Source organism: Mustela putorius, unplaced genomic scaffold, assembly GCF_011764305.1.
Source record: "Mustela putorius furo isolate JIRA1106 unplaced genomic scaffold, ASM1176430v1.1 tig00003845_pilon_pilon_pilon, whole genome shotgun sequence".
NCBI classification, from domain to species: Eukaryota; Metazoa; Chordata; class Mammalia; order Carnivora; family Mustelidae; genus Mustela; species Mustela putorius.
This window is the reverse complement of record NW_025421998.1, coordinates 80,964,631-80,986,870: the sequence shown is the minus strand read 5'-3', so window position 1 is coordinate 80,986,870 and position 22,240 is coordinate 80,964,631.

Here is a 22,240-nt window from a genome sequence, read left to right as displayed (position 1 = left end):
TCATCATTATCCTTATGCAGTAATCCAAAAATCAATCCGTGAAAAATAAGCATGACTAATCTTGTGATCACATAGTTCAGCCTTGTATTTTCCTTCCTTAACGTTCACAGGATGAAATGTTTCTAGTTCCCCATATATTTCCCACAGTTAATTGTTAAGCGTTTTGTGAACGTGACTTATAAGATTAGTTCACTGAAGGCTCATGGAAAAGTAAACTAATATCTTTCCAAAGTGGCTGCACCAACTTGGCATTCCCACCAACAGTGGAAGAGGGTTCCCCTTTCTCTACATCCTCTAGAACACTTGTTGTTTCCTGTCCTGTTAATTTTGGCCATTCTAATTGGTATAAGGTGGTATCTCAATGTGTGTGTGTGTTTTTTTTTAATTCTTATTTATCTATTTGACAGAGAAAGAGAGATCACAAGTGGGCAGAGAGGCAGGCAGAGAGGGGGGAAGCAGGCTCCCCGCTATGCAGAGATCCTGATGCGAGGCTCGATCCCAGGACCCTGAGACCAGAACCCAAGCCGAAGGCAGAGGCCCTAACCCACCGAGCCACCCCGGTGCCCCTCAATGTGGTTTTGATTTTAATTTCTCTGATGGTTAATGATGATGAACATTTTTTCATGTGTCTGTTAGCCATTTGTATGTCTTCATTGGAGAAGTGTCTGTTCATGTCTTCTTACATTTTTTGACGTGATTATCTGTATTGTGTGTGTTGAGTTTGAGGAGTTCTTTATGGGTCTTGGATACCAGCCCTTTGTCTGTAGCGTCATTTGCAAATATCTTTTCCCATTCCGTGGGTTGCCTCTTTGTTTTGTTGACTGTTTCCTTTGCTGTGCTGAAGCTTTTGATCTTGATGAAGTCCCAAAAGTTCATTTTCACTTTTGTTTCCTTTGCCTCTGGAGACCTATCTTGAAAGAAGTTGCTGTGGCTGATGTTGAAGAGGTTACTGCCTATGTTCTCCTCTAGGATTCTGATGGATTCCTGCCTCATGTTGAGGTCTTCTATCCATTTTGAGTTTACCTTTGTGTATGGTATAAGAGAATGGTCGAATTTCATTCTTCTACACATAGCTGTCCAATTTTCCCAGCACCATTTATTGAAGAGACTGACTTTTCTTCACTGTATTTTTTTTTTCTTCTGCTTTGTCAACGATTAGCTGACCATAGAGTTGTGGATCCATATCTGGGCTCTCTACTTGGTTCCACTGGTCTATGTGTCTGTTTTTGTGCCAGTACCATGCTGTCTTGGTGATCACAGCTTTGTAGGAAAGCTTGAAATCAGGCAATGTGATGCCCCCAGTATTATTTTTCTTTTTCAACATTTCCTTAGCAATTCAGGGTTTCTTCTGGTTCCATACAAATTTTAGGATTGTTTGTTCCAGCACTTTGAAAAATGTTGGTGGAATTTTGATTGGGACGGCCTTGAAAGTATAGATTGGGGAGGGATATAAACCATGAGAGACTGTGGATTTCAAGAAACAAACTGAGGGTTTTGGAGGGGTATTATGGAGGGCACATATTGCATGGAGCCCTGGGTGTGGTGCATAAACAATGAATGCTGGAACACTAAAAAGAGATAAAATAATATCTTTAGCTCTTTGAGAGTAGAAGTTGACCCCCTCTTAAAGAATTTAAGAAGGTCAAAGGTGATCTTCATCTGTGGTTCTTTTTTCCTCTCTTCCTTCTCACCCCTGCACCCTACCTTGAGGATCACATTTAGACTCTGGGAAAGGGGGATCATCTACCCTAGACCCTATGCTTGAGAACAGTGCTCTTCATTATTTGTGATCAAAGAGTAAAGTCCTATTTTTAATCCCTTGTGGATAAATATTTTTATAAAATAGCAATTTCAAATCACAACAAAATTTTCTATGTGCTTATTCTTAATTTCCATACTTGCCTCTTAATACCTAGTTGCCAAAAGTTCATGCACTGGAATGAAGGCATGGAACAGATTTTGAATAGCACTGCTTAAAAGAGGATCTTCCATGCCCCAAATTTAAAAAAAAATTTTTTTTGAGATTATGTTAAAATCAACACTCTATCATGAGGTCTGACATTCAGTGCAAACACTGTACAACTGACAACTATAAATGTCTACTTTCATAATGAATACCGTTTAAGCCCAAGGGAAACCAATGCTGCTTCTCACTCGTAGACTCCAGTCCCAAGAAGGAGGGTTCACCTAAGACCACAAAGTTTTGCGTCTTATACTGTTGCCAAGACTGTCCTTTGGAGTATGGGGAGGATATGAGCAGAGGAATTCTTTGCATAAGGGCATATTAACTTGCAAACATATTTTTTCTGCTAGTATGACTGTAATACATGCATTTATAATAAAGCGGTATTTTTTGGTAGTGCCAAACATCCATTTCCTTGCTTTTCTTCTTGTTCTGATGCATGATTCTCAGAAGTCTTACTGTTGCATAGAGCAGGTGAGGAACGTCTAATAAAATTAAGTAATAGTCCTCTGACATTTACAAATTCACATATATAAATATTGATTACATGTAAGAGGTGTAAAGCAGTAAGGCTGTTCTGTACTTGGCAATTAGATGTGTTATTTTATTTTCAGTATTAAAAGAAAGAAGGTCTTTATAAATCTACATGTAAAGAATTCTTATTTTAGAATATTAGAGTTATTGAAAAGATACAAAGCAAATACAGAGCTCTTATCTACTCCCACACCCAGTTTCCCTGATTAACATCTTACCTTAGTATAGCATTTGTCATAATTAGTAAACTGACATAACATAGACCTTAGGTTAAAAGTAAGCAATTCTGAATATTAACTTATTTGTTTTGTTTCTAAAATTCCCTCAATACATTTAGTAATCCTATCTCCTTTGGCATCTCTGTTCTGGCTGTTAAAAGATTTTTTTTTTTTTTTTTTTTAATGACTTTGTGTTTTGAGGATTCCTGGTCAAATGTTTAAAAAAAAAAAAAGTTACTTGTTTTGGTTTCTGATCCCTCTCCCACAATGATCATACTGGTGTTCTGTATTTTGGGGAGGAAGACCTCAGAGATAAAATGTTGTTCCTGTCCTGTCACATTGAAAGTGCATGACTTATTGTTAACTCTGATCATCTGGCTTGAGGTAGACCAGCTTTGTCCACTGTGAACTTCCCTCCTGCCTCCTTTTCCATATGGTACTCTTTGCCAGGAAGTATTTGCAGTTCATACTAAAGTCAGGCATTCAGAATACTTCACCACTTTGAAAATGGAATGCCACATACGCATTTGGAGTTTTTCTGCATAGGTGACTTCTGTTCTCCATTTGTTCATAATGCTAGATGGTTCCAGCAATAACCAGTAGAAGCTCTCTTTCAGTTGGCTTCAGTGTCTTTGACATATGTTTATCGTATATCTTTATCCTATATTTTGTTTTAGCACTTTCTCACGCTGGCACTACAAAAATGCCACAGGCTCCTCTTGTATATTGTAGACTTTTCCAAGGAACCCTGGTTTTTAAAACCTGAATAATATTAGAAACCAAAAACTATATGCTAAGTGTGTTCATTATTACAGGGCTGTAGTTTCTTATGGGCACCCTTAAATGAGCAAGCAGATAGGTGTATGTACTCACACATATATCTGAAAATGCTTCTATATGTAATATATGAAAATGTATATATGAAAATGCTTCTATATGCTTCTATATGTAACCATTCATTTACTTTACAAACATGGGCTCATATGTCTCCAACTCTGACCCATTGCCACCCGTACCATTATAGATTCTTCTACCTTGCTTGTGTGTAACCTCCCTCTCCAACATTGAGACATCTGGCACCTGCCATCTCCTGAATATTGTTGAGTTCCAGTATACATGTATACCATTATCAATTATCTGTACCCTGGTGGTAACAACTCCATCAACTCAAGTATGGTTCTAATACACAATTGCTTTTGTCTGTAGTTATGTAGTTCATTTCCAACATTACTTATACACTCTTCAGTGAAGTCTTTTCATGAATTTGTAACACAGTTCAATGACTTTATTGCATTCTGCATTCCGTCCTGGGATTCCCCAACCTCCTAAAGGACTTATAAGTCTTCATATCTTAGGATTCATTCTTTGTGCAGTAAAGTGCTGTGGATTGTGACCTATGCCTGGTTAGATGAGTCATTACACTCCTCTACAGAATAGCTTCACCACCCTACACAATCTTCTTTATTTCAATTGTTAAATTCTCTCCCACCTTCTCAGGACAAACTCTCATAAACCACTGATTTTTTTTTTTACCATAACTTGAGTTTTGCCTTTCCTAATATTCCATATAATTGGAATCCTACAGTATTTAGCCTTTATAAATGGGTTTCTTTTGTATGGCAATATTCACTTAAGATTCATCCCTGTATTTTCATAGACTTCATTTATTTACCGAATAATATGTTGTGTGGAGGTACTAGTGTGTTCATTCATTCATCTATTGATAACCATCTTAGTTCCAGTGTTTTGGTGGTGGTAATAAAGCTGCTGTAGGATTTCTTGTAGATACTGGCAGTGATACAATACTTGAATAAAACAGGAGGATGTCTCCAAAGGATACAGAAAAACATCTGGAAGGCTAAGGCATAGAGTAGATTATTCAAAAGCTTCCAAGTTCTGGGGCTATAGATGTTCAAATGTCAAATTTAGAGGGTGTATTTTAACACTTCAGGCTTTCAGCAAAATCCTAGAAGGATTCCATTTTGGGAATAAAGACCATACCCCAGAAAAGATTTTTCCCAAGAACCAGATGTAAAACCAAAATAAATGCAACTTAACAGACCACAAATCTCCACTTGATCAAGTGAAACACCAATAACTTACCTGCCCGTTGGACAACATTGAATCTTCAGAAGAAAACAAAAATTCAGAATCTGTAAAAGCATCTTGTTAGGTACAAAATATAACAAGTTACCATACACAGGCAGGAAAATCCATTATCAAGAAGGATAAAAATTGAGAAGATAATTGACACGGATATTAGAATTAACAGAGAGGAGCTATAAAAAGTTTCTGTAGTTAAGGGTGCAATAGATCATAGAAAACCCCAAAGAATAAGAACTGAAAAATATACAATATTTGAAATATTTTTCGTGATCAAGCTTATCAAGTGATCAGGTACAAAAGTCTATAGAAATTTTACAAACTAAAGTCACAGAAAAATGAAATCAAATGCACACCCTCAATTAAAATGTTATGTTAATAACATTAGAATGAATCATGATTCTTTTAAAATATGAATCTTCAGAATAAAGATTGAAATAAATTTATTTTCAATGTTTCTTGGCCTAATATTAAGCGAGTAATTAAGAACCCAGAAGAAGGGACACGAAGAGGGGAGAAAAAATATTTGAAAAATAGTACATAAAAATTCTTAAATATTGATCCATTGATAATAAATTCCAGGCAGAGTTGTGGGTGGGTCCCCCTCCATTTGTTTGAGGGGAAGACTGGTTCAGGACTAGTTTCTTTCTTCTATAGATCTGAGAGTCCAGATACACTCTTTATCTATGTGGGTTACTATTTGTACCTAGTTTTCCACAGACTAACAAAATACAGTGGTGGAATGTTTTGTTTGAAAAAATAATATAATTCATTGAGTCAAGGAAAATACACATGTGATGTTAAGCACCCATATTTACAGTTAATCCCCCAGGAATCTTCGATGAATCACATTCTTGATAGAGTTGACCATTGAGCAATGTGGGGTACTCTACCCCCTCCGTGCAGTCAAAAAATCCATGTATACATTGGACTCCCAAAGAACTTCATTGTTGTTGACTAGAAGCCTTGCTGATAAGTTGATAAACACCTATTTCCTATATTGTATGTATTATATACTATATTTTTAATGTTTAGTTTATTGTAAGAAAATATAGGGATATATTTGCTGTATCAAATTTGTGTAGAAGTCAACCTGTACAGTTCAACCTAGTATAGTTACAGTTGAGAAAATGGAAGTCTGAGGCCACACCTGTAATTAACAGCAGTTTAGAGTATAAAACCAGACCTGAGTGTAAGTCCTTATTCCAGGTCTATAAAATACTAGAAATTGTCAACTATTACTAGCATCCTCTAATCTAGGCTTCATCATCTATTAGATCTTCTAAATTTTAGGTCAAATAATATCTTACTATAGAACTAAACTAACGAGAAACCACAGGGAAAATTTGTGATTCCCCTTCGAATGCTGTACACCCACCTCTGGTAAATCAGTGTTCACAAAAATACTTTTAACCAGTCATTCCCCGATGGCCATTTATAGAACATACAGAATATTAGACTAAAAGACATTTAGTACAAAGTTATTCTATAACAGTAATTCACTCCAAATTGAATTCCTTCTAAATCTTATAAAGACACATGCTTAGAGAGTAATGTCCGATTTTAAGCATAATTGAACTATATAAATTCAATGTGGACAAAAATTTGAATTTGTTCTTCTAGTTGTGAGTTGTAAATGCCAGTTATGAAATACAGTATTACAACAAATATCGTAAAAACTTTCTACAATATAGTGGGTTTATTAAGTCAATCCTAAAATTCCATTATTTTGAGAGCTACTTTTGCCTGTAATGCTTAGATTTATTGTTTGGCTCAGTGGTTGTTAAATTTCAGTACAATGGAGGGGAATCTTTTAAAGCCGAATTGTAGAAAGCAGAGTCTGACATTTACAGAATAATTTGTGTAGCTGAGAGTGATGGGGGGGGGAGGTAGAAAAAGATCTCTCCATCTCTGGGCATTCTCTTATCATGGATATTATCGTAGGGTCCTAGCCAGTCTTCACAAAGTGGACGATGCAAACAATGCATTTAGGATTGGTACATCATATGGTCTCTCCCCAAATTTGAGTGATACCAGATTTCTTAACACAAGAAAAGATCAATTCTACTCAAACATAAAACATGTTCTATAGGACTCTAGGGGTAGACTTTATGGTAAGATATTAATCTAAAAATGAACTACAGATGCTTGAAAATTACAGAGATTACAAAATGAAGCAACTTCAGTTTTCTTAGTAGCTGGTGGTGGTCCCCAAAGATATCCATGCTTTAATCCCTGAAATCCATAAATATGTTAGCTGATGTGACAAAAGGCAGAAGGAAGTGGCATGTGGAATTAGGGCTGCCGACCAATTAATCTTGAAATGAGATTATTCCAGATTATTTTATTGGGGCCAACGTAAACACCATTTCCTTAGAGATGGACGAAGGATGCAGAAGAGTCAAATATTTGAAGATGGTAGAAAGGACCCCAAATCAAAGAATGCAGGCAGACTCGAAGTTGAGAAAGGCCGGCAACAGGTTCTCTGTAGAGACTTCAAAGGATCACAGTCCTTTGACATCTTGATTTTTAGTCTAGCAAGACTCATTTTGGATTTCTGACTTCCCAAACTTTAAGATAACAAATTTGAGTTGTGGCGATTGGCTAAAGCAACAATTAAAAGCTAACACATTCGGTTGCCAACTTTAAACAAAACTCAAACTTTTAAGAACTAAATTTTTTCCAAATCAATTAAATTGAAGTAAGAGTATTTTACAGAATACTTTGTGGCACTGGTTTATCTGAGATTGCAAGCAATAAGTTTAAATAGTAAGCAAGTATGATATTTTCTGAAGAAAATATTACCACAAACATTTCAGGTATCTGGAAAGAGGTAAGGATCATCCCAAGGATTTCCATTTCATTCCCCACAGAACTATTAATCACTAAATATGCAAAAACATGGAGTCACTGGGTGCTTTTACATTTTGTACATACTAGGTAAGAAATATATTGCAATTAATTGAGCTGAAGATTTTCATCTGTAACATTTTCGAATGTTTCTGCTACATCTAAATTGTGCTCATCAACTAATGTACCATCTGATGACTTGTCAAAACCCTATGAAAACATTGCTAAGCTCAGTTTTTATTTTAGAACTGTTTTATTCAGAAAACGTCAATTTTATTCCTATTTTTAGCCAAATGAAAAATTTTCTTTAATCATTGAAACATCTATATATGTTTCCATAAAATGCCCTTAAAATATTTAACATTTGTAAATTTAATTAAAATAGCATTTTGCCAGTCTTAAAAGCAATAAATATTTAAACATAAAATGTAGCCAGGATGGTGCTATTCCAGAGGAATACACATGTGCCTGTGACCCTACGTCTTTCCCTATTGACACTTCTGTTGCATTTTCAAAATGTAATGTTTTAGAAGATTAACTTATTAAAGATCTTAGGGATTGATTCAAGAAGGAAAGAGGGATTACAACACACAGCACCTAGCCATTCCCCAAATTTTCATTTTTTACATTCCTGCTTTCCAACCATCTCTTCTTTCTTAGTTCTAGCTTCATAGCTTTCTCTCCACTTTTGAAATCCAATTCCATATGCGCATCCTCTTACTCAAGATATCTGAGTTCTCATTCTCCTTAGAAAACAGTTTATTTGTAAATAAGTTATAAACTTTCACCTTAATTTTGGGGGGTGGGGGTTCCTGTCACAGCAGGAGATTTTGAAATTGGTCCACTTTAAAGACTATTTCATTGAGAAGATAAATATCCTTTCCTTTCTACAGAGCATCCAGTAAATGCAAATCAAGGAGATGAACATAAAATGAAATATGTAAAAACACTGGGCTCTGACCTAGTCAACATAAACTGCTGGTATTAGGAAAAGTGGTGTGTAATTAGGCTAGGGTATTTTGTTGGTATTGTTGAGAAATAAATTTCAAGGACATGAACACTTGCATTCACACTTTGACATTTCACAAGTAGTTGATTGAGGGATATGGTACAAATATCAATCCACATAGAGGGGGTGTTTTTAAAATTTTGAGAAAGCTAGAGAGAATGAGAACACAAGTAGGGAGAGGGGAAGAGGGACAAGCAGACTCCCCACTAAGTGGGGAGCCCCACATGAGGCTCGATCTCATGACCCTGAGCCAAAGTCAGACATTTAACAGAACCACCCAGGTGCCCTGAGAAGACCTATATTCTTATACATTTATATACATGTATGTCCACACACACATAACATAGAGAACACATGCTGTGCATATATACAGAGACTAAATTGGATATTATTACCAACTCTTACTAAAGGCCCAATAGCCTTTTAAGTCAATTAACATTGAGCCTCAGATTTATTAGTTTTATTTTTACTTTTTATTGAAGCATAGTTGATACAACATTACATTAGTTCTAGTTATACAACATAGTGATTCAGGAATTCCATACATTATGGTGCCCACAAAAGTAGTTACTATATGAAATTTACTGGTTGTAAAATGGAATGATTAATCTAGTTGCTCTGACAAGGTTATTTCCAGCTGTAAGGCTCTGTTAAACTTAGAGTGCATGGCCCAATCCCTGCTTTTGAGAAACTTTTATTGGGACAGCAAATGATGAAACTATTATAAAGTAGCATGTGATTAAGCATGATACCCCAAAGAGCAAATTGGAACTGGTCTAGAAGATACTTAGAAAAGTGGGTCTTAAGTGATAAACTTGAAGAGAGAAAGCTGCTCTTGGAAAAATAGAGGAACAGAGTCTGGCATAAGCCTGCCATTTTGAAAGGATTGTTAGGACTGACTTGGCTGAGCAGTTTTTGCTGGGAAGCAGGAGAAATAAGAGTTTTAGTTTGTATGGTAGGTCCTGACTTCGGCAAGACTGAAAGATTGGAAGAGAAATCTTTTCTTTTCTTTTCTTTTCTTTTCTTTTTTTTAAGATGTTATTTATTTGAGAGTGTGAGCAAGAGCACGAACAGGAAGAATGTCAGAGAAGCAGACTCTCCATGGAGCTGGGAGCCCAGTGCAGGACTGGAGCCCAGTGCGGGACTCGATCCCGGGACTCTGGGATCATGACCTGAGCTGAAGGGAGGTGCCCAACCAACTGAACCACCCAGGCACCCGGAAGAGAAATCTTGACTGACCTCTCTAGGCAAGGTTGTGTAGTAAGGAATGTTATGATAACACAATAGATGCAGTCTGGTGGTAACACACAGGATTGAAAATTTATGAGAAAGAGGAAAGAAATGGAGTTGGTTAGGACAGCTAAATTTCTATGGAGGATCTGCTGAATATAAAACACTGTACATATGCTATAAGCAATACCAGCCTCTGGTACAGTCTTCCAGGAGGAAGAATCAGCATATGGTATAGACAGACTAAATTCAAAATAATAAATTACAATTAAAATGAAGGCAGGGATAAGGAAAATGTTAACTATTTTTTAATTGACTTCTAAATATGACTTGGTACCTTACTGAATATGAAGGAAGCACATTCAAATATAACATGAATACATGAAACTTGAGGTTGGTGAAATAGTGGTGGCAGTAAGGATGAAAAGGAACTCAAGAGGGAAAGATTTTAGGAGGAATAGAATACATTTTTATAAAGTCTGTGAAAGACCGTATTTTAGGAAAGCAAAGGACATCTTAAATTGCTGATTCAAGAGTCCAGTGTTAAGTATTTAATTAATATCTCTGTATATTTTGTACACTAAAAGATTATTTTACTTCTAAACTTAGTTAATACTCTTTGATAGGTTCTTGACAACTTTTGCACAAACACAACTGGTTAATGTCAACAGCCAAATCATGAAAAGGACAATTTTTTTAAAAAACTTACTAAGTACTTGCTAAGCTGCTGCCTACCCAGATTCAGTACTAGAGCCAAAAATTCTCATCGGCATTAATATAAGTTCCGAGAAAAATGTAAGTAGAAGAAATCAAGGATGAGAAACTTCAGAAGAAATCTAACTCCTGTCTTCACTTCTCAATAACTGGGTCCACTTCAAGAATATTCTTCCTTGACCTTTAAAGCCTCAAATACTCCACTTTGCATTTTGTCACCTCTAGTGGAAAGGAACTAGCAATATTTTACATGGAGATATGAAATTACCAATGTGTTTTATAACCAGAAATTTCTACCTAGGTTCTAGTGTCTTGCCTGCACGTAACAGTGATACTCAGGGCATTTGGTGAAATTAAGCAACGTTAAGTCTTATTTAGAACCTCATTCTCCATTGCACAGGTCTTTCAGTTGTTACAGACAGATAGCATCTTTAACAATCCTGGTATTCTTAGGAATCTCTATATCATATCGCCTGTTATTTGTATGGAATATGACAGCCCCCTAGGTAAGAATCTAGAACTTACTACCCTCAAGGAGGAGGGATATTATCCTATGTAGATAAACTTAATGGATTCAGGGTACCATGAAAAAAGGCAAAGTGAAACAAGAGGCGATGGAATTTCTGAAAGAACATTGATCCACGTCATGGTGGGGGGTGGGGGGGATCTTGTAGGCTAGGTTATTCTCTGAAGCAGCGCCCATGGGCTGGCCCGTCCCTTTCCACATCACGAAATAATGAAAGTGCTTCTCCCTGGCTAGAAAGGGAAGCCAAGACAGGAGATCTGGTGGCATTCCTGACTGTGACAGCAGGGAGAGCAGAGTTCAGTGCTTCTGCATTTGCTTTGGGAGACCATCCACCAAAGAGTATGGACTATAGGAGGGATCAGCGTTAGTTTTGACAGTAGCCTCTGGATGGTGACCTGCAGGATATCATCAAGGTTTAAGAAGAAATTAATGAGACAATGAGGGACAACAGATCAGAGGAACCACAGAACTAGCAGAGTACATGGTTCATGGGAACATAGCCCTTTTTGTATTTACAGAAAGTCCTAATGAGAACTGAGGTTCTGTCCCTGGCAAATGGGAGACTATTGATTGTCTTGAAGAATAAAATTGTTGAAACGACTTTACCCCTGTGTAGGGGTTGAGCTAATGTTTCACAATTCTTGCTCCTCCTGCTTGAACACTTAAATCTGTATTGCATGCTTTATTCCTTCCATCCATATCCAGAAACCCAACTACCATCTGTATAGCCATAACTAAAAACATTCACACACTCAGAAAACCTATCTTTACTTTTTTTTTTTTTTTTAAGATTTTATGTTTATTTATTTGACAGGCAGAGATCACAATTAGGCAGAGAGAGAGGTGGAAGCAGGCTCCCTGCTGAGCAGAGAGCCCGATGCGGGGCTTGATCCCAGGATCCTGAGATCATAACCTGAGCCCTGAGATCATAACCTGAGCCGAAGGCAGAGGCTTTAACCCACTGAGCCATCCAGGTGCCCTCTATCTTTACTTCTTATTAAAACCAGAATAATAGCACTTTGCAATTCAGTCTGAGGTTATAGTAGTGTGACTATAACATAATTAAGTTGGGTTTATTAAGTCCTATAAGGACATTAATCTTATTCCTTTAGAGTCCTGGCATATAATTTGTAGACTTTTTCTGAATTAGCCTGATACAATATCCTTCTGTTTAATATCAACCATAGTCTTGTCTGTACCCTTCTATGTCATGAAGTACTTCCTATTCAGACTTAAGCTGGGCTATCAGGGCTGTAAGTTACAAATGCATATGTTGATTTGCATGGCTTTCATTTTGAAAAAGGATGCTTAGTTTAAGTCAATGGAACACTAATAGTTGCAATAAATATTTGCATTAATTGAATGCTGTGATGGTGTAAAATGGTATGTTTAAGCTGGTTAAGGGATCCTCGTTTGCTATTATTTGTGTTAATTGCTTGTTCCTGCAAAACTAAATTTCTTCTGCAATTGTAGCCATGTGATGGATGTGGCTCTCGTTATGTAAGGCTGAGTTTTCAGGTTATGGGACTGACATTGGGAGGAGGTAACAAACAAATGATGATTTCCTTCGTTTTCTATTCTATTTTTGAACTGCTTCCTTTCCTAAAAGTAAGAGCTCCTACAAGCAAGATTTATTCTCCTTTCTCCAACAGAGAAGGCAGATAAAAGCATATCTAAAAATAAAACAAACTCTTACCTAGAGGTGAAACAAACTTTCTATAAACATACACACACATATGGGCTTTTTCAGGCAATGTAATCTGTTCTAGTTACGGTCATTTTAGTTTCAAGAAGGACTCTGCAGCTAAGTCCACAAAAAAGAAGGGGAAATATATTTTCTTATAAAGATAGCAGATAATTGTCTCCAAAGGTAGGAGACACAGACTTACAGGGACTGAAACTAAGTAGTAGAAAATCCAAGGTTCACTTGTCACTTCCTAAGAACTACATGTTCTCTCTAGTCTCAGCATGTGGGTTCCTTGCACTTTTGTCTTTTTTCCTAATTCATTAATTCTATTCTTTAATAGTCTCAGCTTGTGAGTAACTGCAGCTTGCTAGGGCACCAACCTCATTCCTGATTCTGTTTCATAAATTTTGTTTTTCCCCCAGACTCGACCTCATAAATTATCTGCTTCAAAACCCCTAGGTAACCAACACTGGCTTCTGGTTTTCTAATTCAAATTCCCAAGAAAGAAATCTAATTGACTCCTCTACATTTTTAAAGCCAGTTATAGACGATTTTTCTTGGGCAGGGTGTGCACACCTGAGGAAGGGCGCTGGGGTGATATGGAGTCTTAGGATCTGATAACCGCTTAGCAGGTATTTATGGTAGAGTTCTTTTCTGAAAAAGGTATAGGCAGAACTGCTGTCTAAACATTTAACCTCAAACAAAATTGTTGGCTTCTGTGTTAGACTATTTTTCTAGTCCCTGATGTGGGCAAAGTGGTGTGGCAGAAAAAGCAATTGATTTGGTGACCTATAGACCTCATGTTTCCAGGGCTAAAATTATTTATGATTTGAACTAACAACACCCCTCTCAGTGATGTAAAATATGTGGAAATCTTAACGTGATTTGGGGTATGCTTTCAGTACTCAATGCAAAGTAATTCTCTTGCTTTTCCTTCTATTTAATGAAGTCTAGATCTCTAAATTAGGGTAAATAACTTTGGCAACTCCCAATATTTTACCCCTTAGAAAAAAAGTAATAAGAATCTAAAAAATACGTGATAAATTTTTCCTAGATTTTGGCTTACATTTAAAATGTAGCTGTGTTTATAGCTTCTTAATATTCTCTGTAGCCTTAAAATCTTCCATTTTCATACCAGTTTGTATAAGTATTTTCATGAGCTAATCCTATATAGTATCACAACAACTCAAAGGAAAAGCTGTATTATCATGTTAGAAAATGAGAAAACTAAAGCTTCTTAATTTTTTTTTTTTTTAACAAGACCTGCTTATTTTAGAGAGATTATATTCAGGACAGGAAACAGTGGGAGAGAAGTTGAGGAAGAGAGAAAATCAAGGAGATGCTGCCCTTGGGGGATGCCCAAGGACATTTGAATGCCCATAGGGCATGGAGTCCTATGCGGGGTTCTGTCTCATGACCCAGAGATCATGACCTGAGCCAAAACCAAGAGTCCAATGCTTAACTGACTAAGCCACACAAATACCCCTAAAGCTCATTTTTAGTGTATGACCTAAGGTGTTCCTTCATTTCTTTCTTCATATAGTCATTCATCCAATGACCGTTTATGGAGAACTTACTATGCCACGCACTGTTGTAAAAATGGAGAGCGTTTGCATTATTAGTTTGTTTTAGTAGAAGGAGATGGAAGAAAGAGAAGGGGGGGAAAGGAAAGGTGAAAAGGGGCGATGAAAGAAAACATGGTGATGCATACTGTACAGGGCATTGAAACAACGTGGGATCATTCAGGGTAGCTGGTGCATTACCATAGGTGGAGTGGCCATGGAAGTCACTTAGAGGTGACTTTCTAGCTGATTCCTGAGTTGTATGCCAATGTATGGGGCAGCAGCAATTTAAGAAGAAACTCAATAAAGCAAAAGCTCAAAGAGCTGGCTTAGAGTATTTGGAAAACAGCAAGCCAGTGGGTCTGGAATTTAGGCTGAGGACAGTATGGGATGGGTTTGGAAAAATAGACTATTAGGAATTGGGAAGACAAACTATGAATTTTGGACTTCCGATGAGATTGGAACTGTGATAGTCTAGATCTTGGTATTTCCATGCTTAGCTATGTTTTGAATTTTTGACCTGAGTAGTCTGTGGCAAGTTGATTTTAGAGAATCAGAAATGGAAGCAAGAAGTCTACCTAAGACTCTTCTGTCATGGCAAGGAGAGGTGGGAGTGGTAGGCTTATAGCTAGAGAGATGATATGTTCAGAATTAATTTAAAGTAAGATTGAGAAGACTTGGTGTGGGAATAGGGAAAACAAGAAATCAAGAACTTGTGCTTAGATTACAACTCTAAATATTGCCTGTCTGTTCTGCCATTTATTGACATGGGGAAGATGGTCTTGCATAGGATTTCCAGGCAGAGATGTCTTCCCTTCCCCCGTGATTCTCCAGAAGTTTGTTTTTCTACATCTAACTTTTTAAAAATAAGTTGAGAAATTGGGAGCCTGAAAGTATTGTAATTTTCTTGAAAGGATTAAAGCCTGACAGTCTACCAAGAGACATTCCTGATTTGAAAGAAAATACTGATGTCAAGTTTAAAGCAATAACAGGAAATGCTGATTTTCAGAGTCAAAGGTTAAAGCTGATATTTCTAAAAACTGGCACAGAAACAGACAATCAGTCACAACTTAATGAGCCGAGCTTGATCATAGCTGCTTCTGACTAACGTGTTTGTTCACAGTAGTCCTGTCTTCTGCTGATGGACAGTCATTCCTGCTAATAGATTTTAAGTTTATGTGCATAGTACACTTTATATAAATCTTGTAACAGTGTTTCAAGAAGTAATACATTTTAGAAATAAAACTTTTAACCTTGTTAGGAGATCCAAGGATGGTTCAAAAAGTAGCCAATAATGTTGCTAGTGTTGTCTAGTGTTTGAACATTTGTTATAAAGCTAAAGTTTTTGTAAATGATACTACAGTATTTTTAAAAAAGTAAGCATTTTATTATTATAAAGTGTAAAGAATATGAAGAATGCTGGAAGTGGTCTGTGAATAAACTATGATTTAAATAATTCTTATTTCTTATTTCTAAACCCCAAAGATTTGTATGTTTGGGGCATGTAGAAGTACATATATTTCAAGGAACCCCACCATTTTTCTTATCCCAGTAGTACTGAACAGTACTCAAGTGTTGATTTTTTTGTCCCCTCTGTCCTTACTTCCTGTAGCTATTTTTCTGTTTGCCAACTGACAAGAGTTATTTCTATCCTCACTAACACGAGTTGCTGTAACTTTTTTCAGAGATGAAGAGAAAGGACCTCATTCTCTTGCAGGGATAAATTTGCTTATAGCACCTCTAGAAATTTCTCAGTTATTAAGAAAGAGCTTTATTTTAGAAGTCCCTTGAGCTGCAGGACTGCCCTGCTCTGTGCTATATAAACCACTCCTTTCTTGTCTCTGTCCCAGATTGGCTGTCATAGACAATAAGAGCTTATTGTAAGAAAAAATGTGTTCATTTTCTCACTTGCTAAGGTTCCATGGGTTCTCTACCAGTAGGACCTCCATGGGGAACCTCTTCTGTGTTTAGACATGTCCTGAAATGCTAGATTTCACAGCTCTGTTTGCATCCTTATTGTGGAACTCTCATCTATGTTGGAAAGATGAGAAATCTTCTATAATAAGGTCACAGGTGTTAAAAATAAAAGCATCTGCAAGTCTTTTTTCATGAAATTATTATTAAATCTCTTGAGGAAAATTAAACCTAACAATTGTTACATAAATCTAACCATATTTGAACCAGAATATTGCCAATGACAAAATTAGCACTCCTTTTTAACCCATAATATATTAAGATAGCCACAAACACAAGCCTTCCATCTTTAATCTGTTAAAGTCCAAAAAGTACATTCATGTACATTATCTCTTTTCATTCTTGGAGTGTAAAAAAGCCCCAGGAGGTCATGCTATTTTAAGTCCCAGTCCTCAGGTGTTGGAACTGAAGCTCAGAGGTGAAACAACTTCTTCAAGTTTGTACAACAGATGCCTAGCAGTGAAGGGGCAGACTCTAGTTAATTCAATGCAATCTATCATTTAATGACTTGACTAGAAGTACCAGCATTTAATCGCACCATGATGGGTACCGGAAATACAGAGATAAATAAGATGAACCTCTAATCTCATAATGTTAGCTATTTTTCATATTTTCATGTTGCTTTTCTATGCTGAGATGTAAAGGTCCAAACCATATGATTTGAGGAAAACATCAGTTGGGTCTGCTGCCATCACCCTTTGGTTTCTGGGCCAGTCAGTACCTGATGCTCAGGGGCTTCCTGGATCCTGAAGTCTAGCCTAATGCATATGAGGGTCATATCACACTTAGCCAGATCCTGAGAATGACCATTACAGTGACCCTCCTTTTGTCAGAAAAAACGTGCTGTGTCATTCATTCCTTTAGGTCTTCCTATCTTTGGTAGCTGTTTCATACTGATGGACTGACTGATTGCTTATTTTTCCCATTAATCTTTTTTTTTTTTTTGATGTGTATGTGCATGTAGGCTGTTTGAAATTATACCAAAAGCCAGATTCAAAGTTATTAGAGCTTTTATGGAGCCTGCGGCCTGAGGTTATTCATTACTACCATAGATGTAGGTTATTTTACTGTGCACCCTCTTTGAATATAGTAAAATCAGCTGACCCCTTTTTTTAAATCATCCCCTGATTTATATTCTAGGGCAGATGTTTTCTGTGATCCTCAGAGTGAAATTCTAGATATCTCTGTATGACTGACGCTTGTGGAATTTGGACCAAATGACATTTAGCAATTGAATTATTCTATTAGAATGATAAAATCACAGTGTGTTATATTGTTTTTATTTTTGTCCATTAGGAAAAGCTTTGAGAAGTAAAACATAACTTACTGAGGACTGCTCAATAAATTGCTTGTACGCGCTGTACGTTGTCTTTCCTGGGTTTGTTGAATTAGTTGTACATACACAAATGTGGTTGCCAATTAAAAGACAGTTTTCTCCCTGATCAGATTACAAAATAATTTATTTTCATTTGCCCATGCTGCCTTGCCCATGGGAAGGCACAAAGTAATTATATTGTAATTCTTTTTTAGAAGTATTTTTATATGAGTGGCGATAAAAGGTGCTGTGGGTTCTTCTTAGAAGCAATCTTTAAGCGCTTGAAATGTGTGTAGACATCTAGAAGACATTAAAAAATAGGTTACAAGTGAGAAAAGTGAAATTTTTCGTAGTTTCAGGGAGTTTAAGGTCTATCCTGGGAAGGGCAATCATCTAATAGAAATGTTATTATCATCAGTGAAATAGATTTGAAGCTCCTCCTGAGCCCATTCATGAAGTAATGAGCCTTTTTAATGTGATATTGACAGCTGTGCATTAAATGATTTAGATACAGAATTTACTCGGCACTCAGAATCTGTTCTCAGCATAACCTGGAGGATGCTAGCATGAATATTTCTAATGACTAAAGTTTAAAAATGCAATTACCAGTGTCCTTACAACATATTCCTCAAACTTGATAGACTTCTATCTTGCTTCTTTCGTTTCCAGTGTTCATATGAATCTTCCTCAAAAAATACATTTAAAAACAAGAAAAAGAAATAAAGCAAAATGCATATCATGTTTGGATTCTGGATGGTCAAATACAGATGTTGAGGTTAAAAATAAAAGTTGGACTTGAAAGACTTCGGCTATTGTCTCATCTCTTCAGCTAATTTGCTCTGTGACTTGGTCAGAACACTTAATATATTTGAGTTCCATTTTCATCATGAATGTGTGAAACTCCTTTCCAGGGCTAACAGTCTATCCTCCTGGAACTCAAATTTCAGTCCTCTTGTGCATCTGTGTCTACAGAACCCTAGTAGGAGTAGATGAGGAAATAGATGATCAGATAACTTAACAAAGGGACTACATATAATATATTATTAGCAAAGGAAACCAAGAAAGGATGATGGTATCTTGAAGCTAATTCCAACTTGAAGACATTGCCACCATTTGGCTTGAATTGATAAAGAGGAATAGCTACCAGAAACTGCGAAGAAGAAAAGTTTTAGGAAAGTATGGCTCAAGAGGAGCTGTGAACGTCAGTAGAAGGGTCACAGATATGGCCAAACAAAGCCTTAGAAGTGATGGCCTCAGGCAGTTACATCCTCAACCACTCTCTTTTCTGAAGTCATCTGTTAGCGCTTCCCAATGGCTAAACCTAGCAGGGAGTTAGAAGGCAAGGAATTCCAACTGATAAAGCCCATAGACATCATTTTTCTGGGACCTATGGCAGGGTGGAGAAGGCTAAAGGATCTGAAATTATTATTATTTATTCTATAAAGAATATCCATCTCAGGGTTATCCTACTGAAAGATGGAAGGGAAGCTGGATACAGGGATAACTAAACAATACGGCAAATCCTCCTCTTCTGGATTTTAGCTGCCAAGTCCACCATGACTGTAACCTCTGGAATCTTACCAGGAGCCTCAAATGTGGCTGAGAGAAGTTGTTCTTAGAGAATGGAGAGGGTGGTAAAAAGGAGAGGGATTGGAAGTAATTTATTAGATCTTTCCAAAATCATTCCTTTTATATATACATAATTCATCACTTCCCACTTTGTAACAACAAATACTTTGAAGATTGCTATCATAACGGAAATATTTTATTTTCCCTGTGTTCTCCCCTTATAATGAAGTGGATGTAAAAACCATCAGAACAGGATAATTTTGTAATGAAGAAAAAATTCCATGGGGCATACTTTCCCATCTGTAATTATTTTACAAATGTCTATTTTGCATGAAAAACAACACAGTTGTAAGGCATGCAAAGCTGTGTTAATGACCAGCTATATTTCCATAAAAGCAGATGCCAAGAAAGCAGAGTAAGGAAGTAAAACCAAATTGAGCTTACGATGACACCGAAACTGGACTGCCTACTTTTGAAACAAATGAGCATATTGTGTAAAATAAATGAATAAATATGCACATAGTTAACCATAGCTTACACCAGAGAGCTCATTCTTCAGCAATTTCTTTATTTCTATGTGTTTAACTTTGCTGGCTTAAGTAGAAAATGCTGTTATTTTAAATATAGATGCCTCAGAAGATCTTTCATGATGGGGTTTTCAATCTACTCAAAATTGAGAGTACAGTGCAATGTTTGTTGAGTTGGAAGAGATACCTTAATTGTTAATTTTGGGAGAAGCAATATGTGGTTTCAAATCAAGTGGGTGAGCAAAATGAAGATTGGAAGAAATTGATTACCTCTTGCATTTCTTTATTTCCCAGACAACAACATTCATTGTTTTGCTGCTGTACTTACTCTAGCTAAAAGTCAGCTGATCTCTAAAACAACCTTTATGTTGTAAAAGGAGGAGGAACTGAGTGAGATTGGTTAACCCTCTGCTGAACTAGAGTGACTAGTTGCAAGTAGCATTCAAATTGGCACAGGAATTCTGTTCAGGTACAGAGGATTTCATGAAGAATACATAGTTCTCACTCTGTAATTTACCGAGGTTCCCGCGGGAGCCCTACCTGCGGTCACCTTCAATCTCATGTGAGGAAATAGTGATGCTTTGCTATTAATAACATCCTAGAGTTGTTATCGTTTCTACCTCCACAGAATCTCTTCCAATCCTTAATTTTATGCTCAAAAAATAAATAGGACAAAGTGTATTTCATTCATTTGAAAGAAACAGTAAGTGAGCCACATACTTATTTCCACGTGGTAAGATTGCTTTACCCCATGATTCTAACTTGATTCCAAATATTTTTTCACCCTTTATCACCCTTTATCTGTTCTTATATTCAACCTCTTCTACTCAACCTGTGAACTTAATGCTGTACACAGTATTTTATATGTAAAGAAAATGGGGCTCAGAAAAGGAAGGCCATTTTCTCAGTTACTAAGCCTGAGCAGCTCACACATGGGCCTGGATGTCTCAGGGACTTCTTCATTCAATGTCACACAAAATGCTAAGAGTAACAAAGCACCTTTCCTTTGATCACCAGAATAAAATTACAAAATATTCTAAAAGCAATGTTTTCCAAAGATCATCATTATTCATTTTATATTTTCCCCAGCTTCCTGGTATTTTTTTTTTTCCCCTATGGCTTTTTTGACTTCTCAAACTTTAAAACCTCAAAGAAATAATAACCCAACTATCCATCTTTAAATGAAAAAAGACCTATCACTGTACTTTGCTTTTTTCATTTTGGATTAGAAAAATAAATCTGGTAAAGATTTTTAAAACATTATCCAAAAGAGTTCTTCTGAATTTTTATCACATTAACCAATTATTAGCTACTACTGGAAAGGAGAAAGGCATCTCACACAGTGGTACAAGGAGGCTGAGAAAGGGCGATCCTGACCCGTTCTGAGTTTGGCCTCTTCTCTGGCCAGGCTGATTCTACTGTGTTGGGGTTCAGTACAGAATGAAGACCAGCTTTTGGACTGGCGGGATCTTGGATGTAGACTCCATCTACTGAGGCTTCACTGTAGGAGAAGGTACATTCTGAGCATTAGTTGTAGCAAAAGAACTCCCTATTAGTCTTTCAAAGATATCATTAAATAGACCTCAGATTTGTTATGTTATGCATTTGGAGTACTTGGAGTAAAGAACTAAGTCCTCACATATTTCAGATGGCTCGATAGAACTATCTGGTTAGTGCATTAAAAATGGAATTTGGTGAGTATGGAGTTTGGGCATCGGTGGGCCCAGCCAAATATGAACACACTAGGAACTGGAAACAGGGTGGACATTGATGATATCTAAATACATTAGAAGTGACATCCAAGCAATCAGGTTTTTGGATTGTGACTGATGTGGGCAATATAGAGCTCAGAGGATAAGAGCCAGAAGACTCACATCATTTGGAAATCATTTTCATAAAGATAACTTTTTCTCAGTATCAGATTTTTATTCACTATGTGTGGAAGAGGAAGAGACAGTATGCATTTTAGTAAGCATGTAGTGACTGGTCTAGAGAATAGGAAGCATTTTTGGGAAGCATGTCCTTCATATAAAACAATAGGGATCTGCTTGACAGGGATAACCCCTAACCATTTTCCTTGCCAAAGGGATAAAATATGCCCAAGGAAATATAATTTCAGATGTGGGTAGGAGTGGAGTATATGGTGTTTTAATAGCTGATTTCACTTCATACCTACATCCTAAAGGAATCAGTTTTATAAATGATACAAAAAGTTAAGAAATATTAGTTAATAGACTGACATAAGGAACTAGGAGTCAGGATTTTGTTCATTTATCTTAGTGGATGATATAAATCTGACAGACCATGGCATTTTTTGGTCTCATTGATTATCTCTAAAGATTTCTCTGTTGCTTAATTCTGAAGTGCTATTGCTTTCTTCTTGTGATGACATTCAGTTTTACAAGTGGAAAGTTTTTATTTTGTTATAAATGTTCCATTATTTTCTTGGCTTTGTTGTA